Source organism: Odontesthes bonariensis, chromosome 8 (genome assembly GCF_027942865.1).
Source record: "Odontesthes bonariensis isolate fOdoBon6 chromosome 8, fOdoBon6.hap1, whole genome shotgun sequence".
Lineage (NCBI taxonomy): Eukaryota > Metazoa > Chordata > Actinopteri > Atheriniformes > Atherinopsidae > Odontesthes > Odontesthes bonariensis.
The window spans coordinates 27843731-27861444 of NC_134513.1; the positions used below are offsets into that span (position 1 = coordinate 27843731).

At 48.1% G+C, this 17714-nt stretch overlaps 1 long non-coding RNA gene and 3 other non-coding genes across 4 annotated transcripts; all 4 read right to left on the minus strand.

Moving 5' to 3' along the window:
- Nucleotides 1-18: 18 nt before the first annotated feature.
- Nucleotides 19-107, minus strand: trnay-gua (transfer RNA tyrosine (anticodon GUA)). The gene is given in 2 exon segments: nt 19-54; nt 71-107. It is a non-coding gene; the product is annotated as a tRNA-Tyr (tRNA).
- Nucleotides 108-2701: 2594 nt separating this feature from the next.
- Nucleotides 2702-2773, minus strand: trnah-gug (transfer RNA histidin (anticodon GUG)). Its single transcript has one exon. It is a non-coding gene; the product is annotated as a tRNA-His (tRNA).
- A 10721-nt stretch (nt 2774-13494) lies between these two features.
- On the minus strand, nt 13495-13906 carry LOC142385859 (uncharacterized). The gene is made up of 3 exons (XR_012770251.1): nt 13874-13906; nt 13699-13787; nt 13495-13589 (listed from the first exon to the last, which is right to left on the minus strand). It is a non-coding gene; the product is annotated as an uncharacterized LOC142385859 (long non-coding RNA).
- A 3100-nt stretch (nt 13907-17006) lies between these two features.
- Nucleotides 17007-17079, minus strand: trnal-uag (transfer RNA leucine (anticodon UAG)). The gene has a single exon. It is a non-coding gene; the product is annotated as a tRNA-Leu (tRNA).
- Nucleotides 17080-17714: the final 635 nt, after the last annotated feature.

Here is a 17714-nt window from a genome sequence, read left to right on the forward strand (position 1 = left end):
GCACAAAAGCTTGGCACATCCTTCGAGCCGGAATTGAACCAGCGACCTAAGGATAACTGTTGTTGGACACCTACAGTCCTCCACTCTACCAACTAAGCTATCGAAGGGAGCAAAGCCAACATCCTTTTCATGAATCCTGTATGAATGCATGTAACCAGGCTTAAGGTGTGTATCATGGGACACCTGCAGTTCTCTGCTGTACCAAATGAGTTATGGAAGGGAGCCAGGGGCTTTGGCCTGTTTATCAGTTAAATAAACACAAAAAGTGATGAGAAACCATCAGTTTCAGACAGGGCCGGTTCTTCCTACAGGCCACCAAGGCGGCTGCCTAGGGCGCCAAATTGCCAGGGCCCCCCCCCCCCCCCCCCTTTTTTTTTTTTTTTTTTAGGAAAATTTTGTTTTTGGCCTTTTTATGCCTTTCACACGGTGGCCGACACGTGCAAACGAAAATGCCCCAACCCATTTTTCGAATGAAAATGTAATATTATATTACATAACATATGTGCATGGGTGTCGTCATGACGATGCAGTTGCAAGTCACAGCCACACTGGAACTAGATCACGCTAACGGTTGTAGAAGGTCAACTAGCGACATGAAAAGGACCAAAATGTCTGGTGCACAGGGGCGAAAACGAAAAAAAGATGAGGAGGAGAAGAAAGCCCAGTATAGAGGTATGTATTTTCATCTCAGACATTAGTTCTAAAGTTTAATCAAAATTGTGTTTTCTGTCACTGTTCATGGTTGACGTTTCATTGTAGAAGCTAGCTATCACTGCATAACGTTACTCCGCTAGCATTAGCTATTTCTAGAAAGCTTGTGGGCTATCGATTAGCCTGCTAGCTTAATCCACAAGCTGTCTTTCACAGGCAACAAAATCTTTTTGTTAAAGGAAACTAAAAACCTAGAGTTAGTCTTGTAAGCCAAACTACTTTAAGAAATAGCCTAGCTAGTTTTCTTTTGTTTTATCATTTAACATTTGTCGAGCCTTCCAGCTAGGTAAACATTCAAAGTAATCAGATAAATGAGTTAATTTGCTTGGAAATCTTATGGAAAAAATGGCTTATGTAGAATCTGCTACGGTCATGTAAATAGTAGATACATGTGAATACACAATTGTAATACATGTGATTGTGTTGGTGAGTGGTGTGTTATGCTCATATTATTTTATATTTTAAAATGTCTAGGTGCACTCCAGATATTTTTGCAGAGACCCTCACCTGAAGAAAGCTCAGCTGATCTCCCAGGTTCACCTCTCTCTGAATCTTGTGAGTTTATTTATTATAGTTTTTGGTAGTAATAGCATTCGATTTAGTAGTAGTGGGCTATACATAATAAAGCTATAATCATCTATTTTAGGAGTATGTTAATACAGTCAAAATATGAACTCACATTTCCAGTCATTGTAAAACTATAAAACTGTAAAATTCCCTGATTTGTCAAAAGCTGGCATGACCACAATGGATGGAGAAGAAATTAGGAGAAATCTTTCCAAACATGTGGGTCGCCCTCAGAGTTGCTGCTACCCTTCCAGTAACAGTAGCTTCTGCAGAGAGAAGCTTTTCCAAGTTAAAGTTGATAAAAACATATCTGAGGTCAACAATGAGCCAAGAACGTCTCAATAGGCTTGCTCTTATAAGTGTAAACCAAGACGTGTCAAGCCAGATATCATTCGATGACACCATTGATGAATTTGCGATTAGGAAGGCTGGGCGTGTTTCATTGTGAGGAGTTGGTTGTAAAAGTTCCAAAGTTTCTAAAAATAAAAATGTTCTGAGACCATTACCTTGCTTGTAGTTCATGTATCAAATATAAATGTACAGCATAATACATATAACATAGTGTACCTATATCAGAATGATTACATGTATTTTCTCTTTTGCTTTTTCCCTTTTTCATTTTCATAATTGTACTTTTACGTTTGTGTGTTTTGTTGGCTTATCCCTGTAAGGGTGGGGGGTGGGATTGCTGCTCAAAAGAAAAATTGCAAAATGTAAGACTGAATATATGTGTGCTGAATGGCTTTCTTTTGAGAAATAAAAAGATACTTAAAAAAAAAAAAAGAATGTGGTTGTGGTTTGTTCAAACATGATTCAAATGGGGGGGGGGGGGGGGGGGGCGCAAAATCGCAATCTCGCCTAGGGCAGCCAATGGGCTAGAACCGGCCCTGGTTTCAGATGCGTTTCAGATCAAATCAGCCACAGTTTCTATCATGCATTTAGTCGTTACAAAAACATATCTGGCATCTATCTGGGAAAGTCTCCACATCGTCCAACACGGATGTTGATCCTCAATATACCCTCACATTGTCCAGCGCAAAAGTCCAGCCTTTTTGTTTTGTTTTTTTGTCAGGTCTATCCATCCATTCATTTGGCAAACGATTTTCATCTTCTGTTGTTAGGATGTTTATACTTTGGGTGTGGCGGTGTGTGAAAACCCTCCCTTTAGAAGAGCTAAAAAACACAGAACATATGCGGCCTTGGCGACTCATTAGAAAGGCACTATTTGTCATTGGGGCCTGTTTGATACTTTGACCCCTTTTATGCTCTTTAAATGGGCAGACCTTCTGCATTTGTGTTGTTTGATTCTTTCAGACCTTTGATACGGGACAGAGGCCTGTAGACAAAAAATTTTTTTTTTAAAGTTTAAGAAATGTAAGTGGGATCTTTTTTCAGCGATGCAAACAATTTCGGTCGGGGGGGTTGCCGTGACCCGGATTCGAACCGGGGTTGCTGCGACCACAACGCAGAGTACTAACCACTATACGATCACGGCCGGTTGTGGGTTTTTGTCGTGTGTGGCTTTGATGTGATCCGAAACACCTTCGTATCCCAAGGATAGCATATGTAGCTCTGCGGCATGTGGCTGGCAGGCATGTTTTTTTTTGTGTTTGGAGCAAAATCATTGACAGCAGAGATAAAGAGGAAGACAAGCTTTACTTACGGTGTGGGAGGAGAAGACATCTACCTGGCCATTAAGGAAATGCTATCAAAGCGAGGAATAGAGCCAAAACAAGTCATATCAATAACCACTGATGGAGCGAAAAGGGAGCTGTGCCAAGGTTTAAAGAAGACAACGCTGACCTGATCTCTTACCACTGCAATATTCATCAGGCTGTCCTTTGCTCCGCCCTGTCAGATGAGTATGCTGAGGTGATGAAGACAATGATGAAAATCAAAAACTTTCTCAGGGCATCTTCTTCTTGTCAGCATTGCATGCTCAGGGAATTTCTCAAAGAGGTTGATGCAAACTCTGATGATCTTTTGCTCCACAACAATGTGAGATGGCTCAGCAAAGGCAGGGTGCTAGAGCGATTTTTGGTCAATTAAACGTGAAGTAACAGCTTTCTTGGAACAACTGGAAAGTCAGAAAGCAGCCAACTTTTCTGTCTTTCTAAATGACGAGAAAAACATGGATATCATAGCTTTTTTGGCTGATATCATGTCACACCTGAATGGGCTTAATTTGCAGCTGCAGGGAAAGATCAATTCCATTTGTGATCTGATGACAGCTGTCCGCTCATTTCAACGAAACTTCAGGGGCCTCATGTACAAAGACTTGCGTGGATTTCCTACTGAAACATGGCGTACGCTCAAACCCAAATGCCCTCCAACGTCGGATGTACGAATCTGTGCGCACGCATCAATCCAAGCACATTTCGTTTGTACATCCCAATCAACGTGGAATTGAGCGCACATGTCGGAGCACCCGACTCCTCCCTGTCCACGCCCCTACTTAAATACTCAAATCATATTTAAATGAGCCCTGCACCTGCGATTCCCCTCTGTGTACGGTCAGAAAATAAAGAAAAAGACTGAATAAGACGGGGAAAAAGAAGAACTTCACGGAAAGCGATATGTCGGTGCTACTTTCTGAAGTGAAGGCGCGCAAAAATGTGTTCTTTGGCACGCTGTCCTCCGGCATAAGCAGCAAACGCAAGGAGTGGGTGGGATAATGAGAGTGGGTTAATGCTGTGGTGTCAGAGAAGCCACACATGCAGAGGTGAAGAAGAAGTGTTCCAAAATTAAGGTGGATGTGAAGCGGAGACTGGCTGCCCACCGCTGCAGTGTGGCCAAAACAGGCGGGTGGGGGGGTGACCGACTCTGTTTGAACAGAGAGTCGGGGCAACAATGAGTGACACTGCTCTCTCTGGGGTGGTGGGAGCACCTGTGGGTGACTCTGATTACCCCCAAGCTAAATACCGATGTTTTTGTGTAACTCACAACAACGTGTTCATACAGTAACGTGCAGAAGTGCGCCGGGGAAAAGGTGAGGCTGATTGAGACCTTTCACACTTTACGCACAGGGTTATTAATATATGCCCACAGACGATCAGGGGCTTGTTAGAAAGATCTTAAACTGAAGTTTAACCAGCAAAAAACAGCAAGAAACTAACTTTAACCACCGACTAATATATATAATATAATAATGATGCTGTGAAGATGGGATAGAAACTGGGGGCGCACATGCTCAATGCGCATCACGCACAGTGCCACCCTGTAAGTCTGTTCCCAACGATGCTGTTACTCAGAATGTATGAATCGTGCGTTGAACCACGGCACCTCGCCACAATGTTGGTTAATTGCATTTATGCATATGATCTGTACATCGATCGAATGAAAATGTTTCCTAAAAAGTTTGTATAGGAGCGCTTCCTGGACTCAAAAAAAGTTTGGTTGAGGTGCTCTTTGGATAGGGAAAAACTGAAGATGCAGAAACTGAAGGAAATCCAAGGCACTCTCCTTTGGAGAAAGTTAAAAAGCCTTTATTGTGATGGCTTGGTCATACTAGACATTATACTAGACATTAAAAAGATGTGTAGTAGTATGACCAAGCCATCACAATAAAGGCTTTTTAACTTTCTCCAAAGGAGAGTGCCTTGGATTTCCTTCAGTTTCTGAAAATGTTTCCTGTTAACATACAAATTCATCATGTGATGGCGCTTTTATAGCAATGTGTGCGCAGTCGATAGCTCCGATTACAAAACCGGCTCTCGCTTCAAATTGAGCTTTAATGTTGGCCTGTTGGGAATTTGATATATACGTGGCTGAGATGCGGATAATTCTGTCCCACGCGGCTGGCATGGTTCGGCTAAGGGTAGACTGGCACAGTCCCAATCGGTTGGCGACCTGCCCCTGGAATGCTCCGGTTGGAACCCCAGTGTGCACATCACCTGTGAGCACAGGCAGCGCATGGCTCCTCGCTGTGTTGCGCTCCAATGCCGGCCGCAGCTCTGCGCACAGTTCTAGGAGGATTTCCCTCAAAACGGCTAATGAGTAATCAGTCGCCATCATATGCCAGCTAATCCTCTCTGTTGTAGTGAACACACGCTCTCTTCGAATTGCACCCTTTGCAAAGTCTTCTAATACTGCTAAAGCAGCCATTGTTTTTAATGGTATGCATTGCACCACTTTGCGCTGCTTTTATATCCACTCGTGTAATTGCAGACACATGGGTGTATTAATTGTTTATCAGTATTAATTGTTCATGTGTCTCAGATGTGCACATCACTGTCTGAGGACTAATTGTTTTCACATTTATTTATTATAACAGTTTCCCAACATCACCTTAGGTGTCGCCAAAGAATCAACAGCTGCAGAAAAGTGCGTACGCCAGCCCTGAAGCTGCCGTGAGGCACCGCACATTTCCACGGTCTTTTCGTTCTTGATACATCTGATCGTTGACGTGAAAAGGTGCGTACGCCACTATTTTGTGAGTACGCTTGCTTTGTATATGAGGCCCCAGGTGTTCAAAGAAGATCTGCAAGGAGACTACACACACTTCCCAAAAGTGAAAGAACAGGTGCAGGGCCATAGAGATGTCTCCTCTTTTGTTGACTTTGTTGACAAGTTGATTGAAAACTTCAGCAAACGCTTTGATAGCTTCAGCGTTGGAGAGGAGCTCACCCTCTTCATACAGAATCCATTTCTCATCACTGATGTCAGAGCATTCTCAAATGATGTCGCACATCACTTCAAGTGGGCAAACTCTGGGCCTCTCCAGATGCAAATGATTGACCTCCAGACAGATGTGGCCCTGAAAGAGCAGTTTGCAAGAACCAAATCTACCACCTTCTGGCTCCAGATGGTTTCTGAGACAGCTTTCCCAGATCTGAAAAAAGTGGCCCTGTTTATCTTGACCATGTTCGGCTCCACATACAGCTGTGAGGCAGCGTTCTCTACAATGAACATAATAAAAACAAAATATCGTTCCACGCTCACCAATGAGCATCTGCACATGTGCATGAGAATGGCCCAGACCTCCTTCAAGCCCAGATTTAAAATGTTGGCAGGGCAAGCCAAAGCTTAATTCTCACACTGAGCAGGGGAAATGAAGTATAGGGGGGAAGACAGATGTAAGAGAAATCTGTAAGAGAAATAGTTCAGGTGTTTTGAGAATGTTTTGTTCAAGAGAAATATTGAGATTGTTCAATCAAAAGGAAACTGAAGCTGCTATTTTTTCTTAAGCACTTTCTTTGTTTTTGAATACATAATTTAGTTATTTTTTATTTAAACTGCAGCCTCACAAGGTTATCCTGTGTTTCAGTGCTAATAAACTTCTTTGAAATGATTTTAACCTATTATTTTTTTAAACACAATTTATTCCGATATCATCATACTGCAAATAGACTGCTTGAGGAAATTTATTTGAACTGGACCTCCTCACAGTTTTCTTGAATAGCCCTGCACTAGACCATCAGGGACCTGAAAGCAGTGCACACGGTACAGGTTGCAAGACTGTGGTAAACTCTTCCAAACTGGCAAATTAATTGGCATAGTGCATTGTATTGAAGTTGTGAACATTTTAGCCTTAGATGAAAGCAATTGTGCCCATCTGGAGAATGAATCCAAGCAAGCACAAGTTTCACGCTTTAGACTTCACTCTTATTTCAGGGAGAAATAGAAAGATTCCTGAGTAAGAGTGAGTGTGTCATAGCCCTGCAAGAAAAACGAAAGTTACGTATGTAACTACGGTTCTATGAATCCTGGATGACCGCCAGAGGCGGTGCTTTCAAGCACTGAATGATACATCTCGCGCATGCGCAGGTCGAGTGTTTATACCAACAACGTCACTCGTGACCCCCTGCTGACCCCGGAGAGCCTATATCTTCCGGCAACATCAGCAGGTCAGTCCCTACAGAATCTTCTCGCGAGTATACGAGGATTCTGAGTGACAGAACGCTCTGGCGGTCATCCAGGATTCATAGAACCGTAGTTACATACGTAACTTTCGTTCTATTTCATCCTTACTGACCGCCAGAGGCGGTGCTTTCAAGCACTGGATGACTAATACCAGAAAAGTCACGAGGAATCCAGCACCTACTCACTTACTGAGAGGAAGCAGCAGAGTCGGGCAGCAGGACCACAGCCAACGGGTGGGGAGTGGCAACATTCACTCGATAGAACCTGGAGAAGGTACTCGGTGACGCCCATGACGCTGCCTCACATATGTCTTCCAGGGGAACGCCCCGTAGGGCTGCCCATGATGTCGAGGCAGCTCTGGTGGAGTGGCAGCTCACCCCAGCTGGTCGGGGGTGCCCACTTCCCTTATATGCCTGGGCGATGGCGTCCACCACCCAGTGGGACAGTCGCTGTTTAGAGAGCGCACAGCCTCTCCGAGGGCCACCATAGCAGAGGAAGAGCTGGTCCGACTGCCTGATACCGGCAGTCGCGGCCACGTAGGCTCTCAGAGCCCGCAAAGGGCACAGTAGACGTAACCTGTCCTCTTCCTCCGGGGGAACAAACTGTGCCAGGTGGATAGGTCTGTTGAGGTTTGATGAAGACAGCACCTTCGGGAGAAAAGCGGAGTTTGGCCATAGGGAAACCCCCGAGCCATCCAAGTTCCACCTCATGCAGGAGTCGCTCACCGACAGAGCATGCAGCTCCCCGACGCGCTTCGCTGATGCGATAGCGAGTAGAAAGGCAGTCTTAGCGGAGACCCACCTCAGCCCTGCCTGAGCAAGGGGTTCAAAGGGAGGCGAGCACAGGGCGCCGAGCACCAGGTGCAGATCCCATGGCGGGGTGCGCCACACTCGTGGGGGGCGCAGCCGCCGCGCACCTTTCAGGAAAAGGGACACCAACCTGTGGCTCCCCACCGTGCCGTTATCCACTCGAGCATGCCGAGAGGAAATGGCCGCCACATACACCCTCAGGGTAGCGGGGGACCGGCCGTCATCCAGGAGTGACTGGAGGAACTCCAGAATCCCAGGGACAGGACAGTGCACAGGGTCCTCACCCCTGTCCAAGCACCATGTAGTGAACAGCCGCCACCTCTGTTCATAAATAGAATAGAATAGAATGCCTTTTATTGTCACTATACAAGTACAATGAGATTAAAAGCATCTCCTTTCTCAGTGCAGACATGAGATAAATAAAAATAGAAATAAAAATAAATATATATATACTGTATATATATATATATATAAAATATAAAATATAACAATCTTAGACATAAAATAATAAAATATAGTACAAAAGGGGTGGTGGTAGGTGCACAGAGATATTACCATATATATGGATGAATATGCATTCCAGTGTGGGTTATTGCACATAACAGAATATTGCACATAACAGGATATTGCACGGTATATAAAGCGCCCGGGTAGAAGGCGCCCTCGCGTTTAGGATGGTATGGCAGACATCGCCAGAGCACTCAGTTAGCAGCGGGTCGGGCCCTGCAGTGGCCAGACCCACAGCTGCAGGCGGGACGGGTCGGGATGCCAGATCTGACCCTGCCACTGAGACAGGAGATCCCTCCTGTCGGGGAGGCGCCACGGGGAACCGCTGCAGAGCCTGTGCAGCAGTGGAAACCACGTCCTCCCTGGCCAAAAGGGGGCTACCAACAGCAGCCTGTGGCCCTGCTGGAGGACCCTCTGTAGCGTAGGGACTATCAGAGGGATCGGCGGGAAAGCATAGAGGAGAACCTCTGGCCAGTCGTGGGCCAGAGCATCCTGGCCCAGGGGACTGCTCTCCTCTGTCAGGGAGAACCAGAGGGGGCAATGGGTCGACTCTTCTGAGGCAAACGTGGGAGACGGCCGAAACATTGTCCGACCGCACGAGTACATGTCGGCCCCTCAAGAAAGGGAGGAAAGCCTGCAACGCCCTGTGCACAGCCCGCAGCTCTAGAGCGTTGATGTGCTGTGAGCGGTCCCACGCCGGCCACAGCCCCTGAGCCGTCCGGTTCTGCCACACGGCGCCCCACCCCGAGAGGGAGGCGAGTCACGACGGGATGCAATGGAGCCCATGGGCATGCCCTGGAGGAGAAACGAACGCTTCCTCCACGGGGCCAGGGCAAGAAGGCAACGGTGGGACACCGCAAGCCTCCTGTGCCGGTGTCTCTTGGCGTCCAGGTGAAAGCTGTGCAACCACCTCTGGAGGGGACGCAGCAACAGCAATCCTAAGGGGACCACAGCAGCCGCAGCTGTCAGTTTCCCCAGGACGCGTAAGAACTCCACGTAGTGGAACCGCCTGCCTTCCCGAAACGGGAGGAGGTGGCGGAGGATGTCGTCCACCCGCCGTGGCGACGGGCAAGCCATCATGGTGACCGCATCGAGGGTCACCCCAAGAAAAACTGTGCTCTGTGATGGGACCAGGCCACTCTTTGTAAAATTCACCCTGAGGCCCAAACGGGCCACATGGGAAAGAAGACACGTCGTGTCGAGGGCCACCTGAGACTGGGACCGCGCACAGACGAGCCAGTCGTCCAGATACGGCAAGATCTTCATGCCCCGCGACTGTAGGAGCGAGAGGGCTGCCGTCACACACCTGGTAAACACCCGTGGGGAGAGGGAGAGACCAAACGGGAGCACCCTGTACTGGAAATGACGCCCCTGAAAGGCGAATCGCAGAAACTGCCGATGGTGTGGCGCCACAGGAATGTGAAAATAGGCATCCTCCAGGTCTATGGAGGTAAACCACTCCCCTCTGGAGACCGTACGCAGAACCTCTGCAGTGGTCAACATATGGAACCTCAAGACCTTCAGGAACCTGTTGAGGTTCCTGAGGTCGAGGATAGGTCGGAATCCGCCATCTTTCTTTGCTACCAGAAAGTAAGTCGAGTAGAACCCCCCGGGGTGCAACAGGGGATCTACCGGTTCGATGGCACCCTTGCCCAGGAGGACGAACAGCCCCTGGGCGAGGGCTCGGGCTTTCGCCGGGTCGCGGATGACAGTCATCCTGACTCGGCCATGGGTCGGGGGCTGACGTCGGAACTGAAGTTTGTACCCGTGGGTCAAGGTGGAAAGAACCCACGGGTCCCTGGTGGAAGCAGCCCAGTAGCTGAGCTGCTGCTGGGAAAAAAGGTCGACGGTCGGCCCCGTGGCCTCAGCGTCGGGCCCCCCGACCTCTAGAGGCTCCAGGGGCACGACGGGTAGTACGTGAGACCTGAGGTTGCCCAGGGGGCAGTTGCTCAGGCGCCCGAAAGGACTGCGCCTGCCGCTGAGCAGGCTGTGGGCGTGAGTACTGGGGCCGAGGGAGGCCCCTGGCCTGTGAGTGGGTGCCGCGCTGCGGAGCAGCTGGACGGCCCCTAGGGTTGCCAGGCGGCGGCGCGCTTCTGTGAAGCTCAGACAGCTGCTGTCGGGTCTTCCCAGCTTGGACCGTGCGCTCGAGGGCTTCCAGAGCCGCGGAACCAAACAGCTCCCCCGGTTCCACCGTAACACTGCGGAGGGTTCTTCTGCAGGCCTCCGAGAGAGGGGACTGCGCCAACCAAACCTGGCGGCGAGTCTGAACGAGAGTTGCCATTACCCGTCCCAACTCCCTTGACATCAGTGCAAAGGCCTGTAGGGAGGCGTCAGTAACACTGTGGACAGAAGTGTCCAGCTCGGTGTCCTGTAGGGATGATGACAGGGCGAGCAGCAGGTGGGACATGGAATTACCCATGCGAGCCATGGATGCGTCCTGCATGGCTGCCAGGGTCCGAGCATCAGCTGTCGGACGGGTAGGGGCCCTAGGGTCCCTCCAGAACGTCTGTAATTCCCTCAGATACTCTTCTGATGGAGGTACAGTTAGTTCAGCGGTGGTTGAGGAGCGCCTGAAAAAGGCACTGGCCGAAGCTGGCTGAGCCTGCGGCACGTCCAGCTGCAGCCTGGCTAGAACCGTACGAATGGCGGCTCCCACCGAGCCTTCCTCACTACCACCCGCAGAGCTACGGGCTGAAGAAAGGGAGCCCGCTGCAGAGGGACGGGAGGCTTCGTCTCCCTCTAGCACGTCCGAAGCGTAGTCCCGAAACATAGTAGCCGAAGCTGCTATGGAAAACGCAAGGAGGCCGCTGGAGGAACAAGGGCACCTGGCTGGGTTGCCCCAGCCCCAGGCTGGAGAGCCAGGAGGAGGGACTTCATGCTGTCAAGCTCCGCTGTCAGCTGATCCACTCTAGAAGTAAGCCCGGACCCCTTGGCCCTCTTCCCGGAGGTGGGGCCTGCAGTCTCAGCAGGCCGACGCCGTGGTCGGCTAGACCGAGACGGGGCCAGCCGCTGGTCAGGGGTCAACTGGGGAGACAAGGGAGGGCCCAACAGGCGCTCTACCTCGGCCAGCCTTGCAGCCCTGACAGCATGAGGCAAGATGCCACAATTCATGCAGGACTCGTCTGAAAGTCCCTGCCTCAGATGTCCGAGGCCAAGGCACGAAGGACACAGATCATGGCCATCCTCAAGCTGTAGAGGAGCCATACAGGCCGAGCAGGAGTGGTTGCGATCCATGTCGGGACCACCTCTAGCTCTAAATATATATATCTATATATATATACACACAGTATATTTGACGATAGTACGTATTTACTAATTCTTATTCATATACTTCTTCTTCTTAGTTATAGATGAATGCTGGGAGAGGGAGCCGCAAACGGTGCCTTCACCGACAATCAACTATAGGCCGCCTGTTCTGGGAGCGGGGGGCGCACACGCCGCCTTACACCAGGAGAGGGGCAATTGTTTATTCAAACACTTATCTATAGGTGGATGCCGGGAGAGGGAGCCGCAAACGGTGCCTTCACCGACAACCACTATAGGCCGCCTGTGCTGGGAGCGGGGGGCGCAAACGCCGCCTTACACCAGGAGAGGGGCAGAACAATAGCAGCAACAAAATCAAAGAACCGGCACAACCGAGTTGGCCGCTTAACATAGGCAGGTCACAGATGCCGGGAGAGGGCTAGCAATTAGCCCTCTCAGACAATGTAACTATAAACAGACTGTTACTCACGTGCGGCACCGGGAGAAGGAGCGAGCCCGCTGCCTAGACCGGCGCTTGTAACAGCTGGCAGTACACTTCATCAGCCGAGGAAAAAAAAGGTTACAGACCTCTCGGCAGTTCGTTGCGGTCTCTGAAGGGCGAGCAGCTCGCAGCCTCGACGGGACATCGCGAGACCACCAGCAGCGAACGATGAAGGAAGAAATGGTTTTGGAATTCGTCTCATAAGCAGACGCGGGGTCTCCGGGGTCAGCAGGGGGTCACGAGTGACGTTGTTGGTATAAACACTCGACCTGCGCATGCGCGAGATGTATCATTCAGTGCTTGAAAGCACCGCCTCTGGCGGTCAGTAAGGATGAAATAGAACAGTTGATAGATGACTAAATAAGTTTCTGTCAGGGCAATGGTGGTATAGTGGAGAGAATAGCTGCTTTCCAAACAGTTGACCCGGGTTTGATTCCTAGCCAATGCATTCTCTGCTCCTTGTATAATCATCTTTCAATTGTACCTTGCCATCTCTACCTCTGCTCAGACAATGGGTGGCTTGTAGGGAAAACACAGTCTCAAGCTAATGCACTCTAGCAACTCTTCAACCAAGGAAGCATGTTTTGCTATGACTCTTCAGTTAAAGTGATGGTCTGTTTTCTCATGTACATTCTAAGTTCCACTGCACGAAAAGAGGGATTTGTGTCACTGTGGACGGCAGTGAACATCTGCGAATTTGCCTAATTTTCGGACGCACCTGGGCGCTTGCAGGCAGACAAACTTTAAGTTTGTGGAGCGAGAAAATCGTCACAAACGAACCCGACTCGCGGCGGGCTCTCACAGCGGGGTGCTAATGGCCCAGCGATTAGCACCCCGCTGTGAGAGTGCCTGGACCTCTCACTGGCCTCGCTGGTATTGGACGAAAAAGGCACGTGATAACATGTAAAAGCTCCTGTACTGTCGGTAAAGCTGACCGCCCATTGGCCAATTAGGTTAATATATGCATACTTTATATGGGCATATCATTCAGCAATTATGATTAATAATTGTGATTATGATTACTAATATTCCTGGGATGTTTGTGTACTTCATATATTCACGTCATTCTTATAAGCTGCACTATGACTAGGCTATGAATGCAGGCATGAATGACGTGAATCTATTGAGGAAATGAAAAAGGAAACTTTTTTTTTTAAAGCGCTTTTATTGCCACACCACACAATGTACATAGCTTACATTGTAATAAGAACCATGTTGATAATAAAGAATTGAAAACTATTTACACACACTGCTGTAGCCTACAATATACACAATAAGCCTAAACGCCGCCGTTTGGAATCCGCATTCTTCGCATTCCTCCGGTCCCTGCAGGGTCTGCGGGAGTTGTCAGACGTCCTCATCCTGGATCAGAAGCTGGCTTCTGGGAGCTATTGGAATAACCAATAAATAATCAAAACATAGTCTAGCCATGCACAGCATATTGACAACTTGTCTATAAAGTAACAAAAGTCATATTGACAGCGTATATGTTCTTACTCTCTTTCACTCTTCTGTGGTGAGACTGTGAGTATTTCGGGTTGGCTTCAAGACGCGCCTGTAGCACAGCACACAGGTCCGTCACGCAGCTAAAAACAACAACAAGAGGAATGAATAAAATGACCAGTGCTTAAAAGTATCAGTGCCAGCCGTGGTAAAAGTCAGCGCCGCTCACCCTCGATAGTGCCCCCGTCTACCTCTCTGAAGTTCGGACTGTTTGCCACTGCCTCCTTCAAGCGACTCGTTACATCCATATTGTGAGGTGACAGTAGCCTGTAAAAACAATAGGCCTATGGTTAATTAAAAAAAACTGCATTGACGTAACATAACATCGGGTCCAACTCAACTAGATATTGGGAGAACATTCACTTATTCTTACCCTTGATCTGGATTATAATGCCACGGTGTATTCTCCGAGTTATGCAGGCGGCGAACTGCTTCATATAAATTGAAATACATTTTTTTAAATAAAGCAACTCACACTGGTTTTCACGTGATGGACACAATTAAGTTGAGTTTAGCCTAAAGCCACAGTCAATAACCTACTCTTACCGCGATTTTCGGATTCTGTATCCGCCTTCTCTTGCGCTCTTCAACTTCTGTGGAATGTCCACACTCCAGTGCGTTCTCGACGGCCATCTTGCCTCCAACCTAGCGAATCTCTGGTCGATTCCTTCCAGAACCCTCTCCACGACCGTATCCACAGTGCTGGCCACCATACGAGACATCCCGGTCATAGCATTCAACAGGACTTTCATTTGATCTGCCTGTAAGCAAGTGAGTAAGTAAGTTTAATATACAGCACATTTGAAATCAGCGAGAACTGTCCCAAGTGCTGTACAGTGTCAACAAGACTAAAATTAAACAATCAAATGGTCATGTGCAAGTAGAAAAAAACACACAAACCTGTAGACCCGCAGAGAGTTGCTGGGGAGTTGAAAGCAAGTCGTCTTCCAGCCATTGTATTCCGCAAACCAGGGCAATTTTCACAGCACAGGACCTCAGCGATTTCTGTCTCCCTTTCTGCCGCCAGATCTACTCCTTAAACTTTTTGTTTACACTGCACGACACAATGTTTCTCATACGTGATTGAATGAGAGCTTATGCGAGCCGTTAAGCTCCACCAATCATATGCGTATACGTCATTACACGGAATACTCGCGAGACAACCTCCCGTCCTTTTGCTATTTAATGTTGTCTGACCACAGCTGGCAATTTGCACTGTTTTGACACAAAAATGGACTCTGCAAGGACAAAGAAAAGACGCAAAGGCCTGTATAGGTAATTCCATGGGTAATTCCATGTCCCACCTGCTGCTCGCCCTGTCATCATCCCTACAGGACACCGAGCTGGACACTTCTGTCCACAGTGTTACTGACGCCTCCCTACAGGCCTTTGCACTGGGTGGGCGATATGTATCGTTTGCGAAATTATCGTGAATGTTGTTTTGACGATGAGTAATTTTGCAATATCGAGATATATATATATATATATATATAAAACATTTATTTTTTATTTTTTTTTCAATCGCCAAAAATCAATAAAGTGCGGCGCCAGTGGTCCTCTGCCCTTACCACGGCGCCACGCCCTGCTTTGAACACTCTAATTTTTTCAAAGTAAACGCTTCGGAGTTCGGACCCAGCGGGACACTCAGCTAAGAGCATCGAGGGGGCGCCGAGAGGCAGGGCCTGGGACAGATGGTAGCTCGCCTCGCGGCGGACCGTCAGCTCGATCACGAGATCCAACTACGAGCTTTTTAACTGCAGCAACTTTAAGATACGCTATTGGAGCTGGAATTACCGCGGCTGCTGGCACCAGACTTGCCCTTCAATTGATCCCCGTTAAAGGATTTAAAGAGTCCTGTATTGTTATTTTTCGTCACTACCGGCTCCCCGAGTCGGGAGTGGGTCATTTGCGCGCCTGCTGCCTTCCTTGGATGTGGTAGCCGTTTCTCAGGCTCCCTCTCCGGAGGGAGAAGTAGCCTGAGAAACGGCTCGCGGTTATCTAGAGTCACCAAAGCGGCCGCGGCACCCCGAGAGGCACCCCACATGGGTTTTGGGTCTGATAAATGCACGCATCCCCGAAGGTCAGCGCTCGTTTTGCATGTATTAGCTCTAGAATTGCCACAGTTATCCAAGTAACGGTAGAGCGATCAAAGGAACCATGAACTGATTTAATGAGCCATTTGCAGTTTCACTGTACCGGCCGTGTGTGCTTAGACTTGCATGCTTGTGTTCATTTTATTGTGATCTTAATGCAAGTTTTAATTTTTTTTTTAAATATCGTCAAAATATCTTTATCGTGAAAATCCTAAAAAATATTGAGATATTTTTTTTTGCCCATATCGCCCACCCCTACTCGGCGATATTGTGACCATTGTGACACCGAATTAAGCCATACACAATAAAACACTGAGAGCACTACTGCACATTATGTATAGAGGCCAGATTTCTACATTTTTATTTCTATATTTCTATTTTATTTAAGAAACCTTTTAGAATATTGCTGTTGCATGCTTATTTTATCTTTATCTTATCTTTGTTATTATACATTTGGACATCCAGTGCGGGCAACAAAGAAAATAATTTCATTGTTCAGGGAAACACGTTTCTAACTGCACATATGACAATAAACCTTTGAATCCTTGAATCCTTGAATTTTGCCCACAAAAAGCGTTATTACAAAAGAGGTGTTTGGGAGAAAAAAAACAGATATGCATCACCTGTCACCAGCAGACAGCGTGCACCTCTTCTTTTTCAAGACAACACAGCAACAAACTTGGCTGGAGTTGGAGGTGATGGGGATGAACTTATAGAAACAGGCCTACCCACCTCACCTCACCCCACCCCACTTGAAAATGACTGTGGCAGCTCCTGACCTGATCACTGGCATTTACATATTAAAGGCTCTCCTAAGTAGGGGAGGGGAGGGGGGCATGGGGGAGCAGTTGCCAGGTGAATTTGCGACAACTTGGGCCAAGTTTTCACTTTTACCACCGCAAATGCAGGGGCTTAACGTATGCGGACATGTAAGGGGCCACATACATCCAGAAATCCCTCTTTTCATGCAGTGGTAGGCAGTATGGGGAAGCCAAGATCATTGCGCAACATCAGCTAAACTTTGGATTTTTTTACCAGTAACAGACTGGTAAAATCTTCCGACTTTAATGGCATGCCATTCAGAGGATTTCTGACATGGAGTACAACTAGCAAAGTACTTACCAGCTTTCACCATGTATTTATTTGGTTAGTACTCAGTACAGTGATCTTGATTTCTGTACATATATGACAGCATACAACTAAACAAGACAACCACGAAGGGACTCGAACCCTCAATCTTCTGATCCTAAGTCAGACGCCTTGTCCGTTAGGCCACATGGTCTCACCTGAGTCCTCTGGCCGGTACAGGGGTGGTCTGCTGCCAAGTCTGAAACAGCCAGGAATAAAATTGTACCTCCAAGTCTGAGGCTCTGATCCTCAGTTGGAAAAGGGTCGAGGGCCCTCTTCTTGCTTAGAACCAGTTGCTGCCTCAAGTGGAAGAGTTTAGGGATCAGACCATTTTGACCACGACTGGAGGAGCTCGTTCTACCAGTCGATCTTCCTTCCAACGCTCACCTCTGGTCACTCCTTATGAGTGGTGACTAAATGAATGAGATTGCGAATGCATAAGGGCTGAAATCATCTTCCACTCTGTGGTGATTAGGCTCACCCTCTTGGATCAGGGTGACAAGCGTAGTCATCTGGAATACGCTGAGAATACAGTCTCTGCCGCTCTTCTTTGAATGAAGCCAGATCAGGCGGTATGGGCATCTGGTCAGAGTATCATGTAGATTCCCCCCAGGGGAGATATTTTGGATCAGTTGCACGGTGAGGAGGCCTGAGGGAAGGTCCAGGACTCACAAGAAATAAACCATTCTGGTCTTGCATTGGTATTTCTGTGTGTCCACCCGAGAAGAGGTGTAGATTATGTCCTGTGAGAATCGGGGCAAGGGATGTCTGCTCACATTGCTTCCCCTG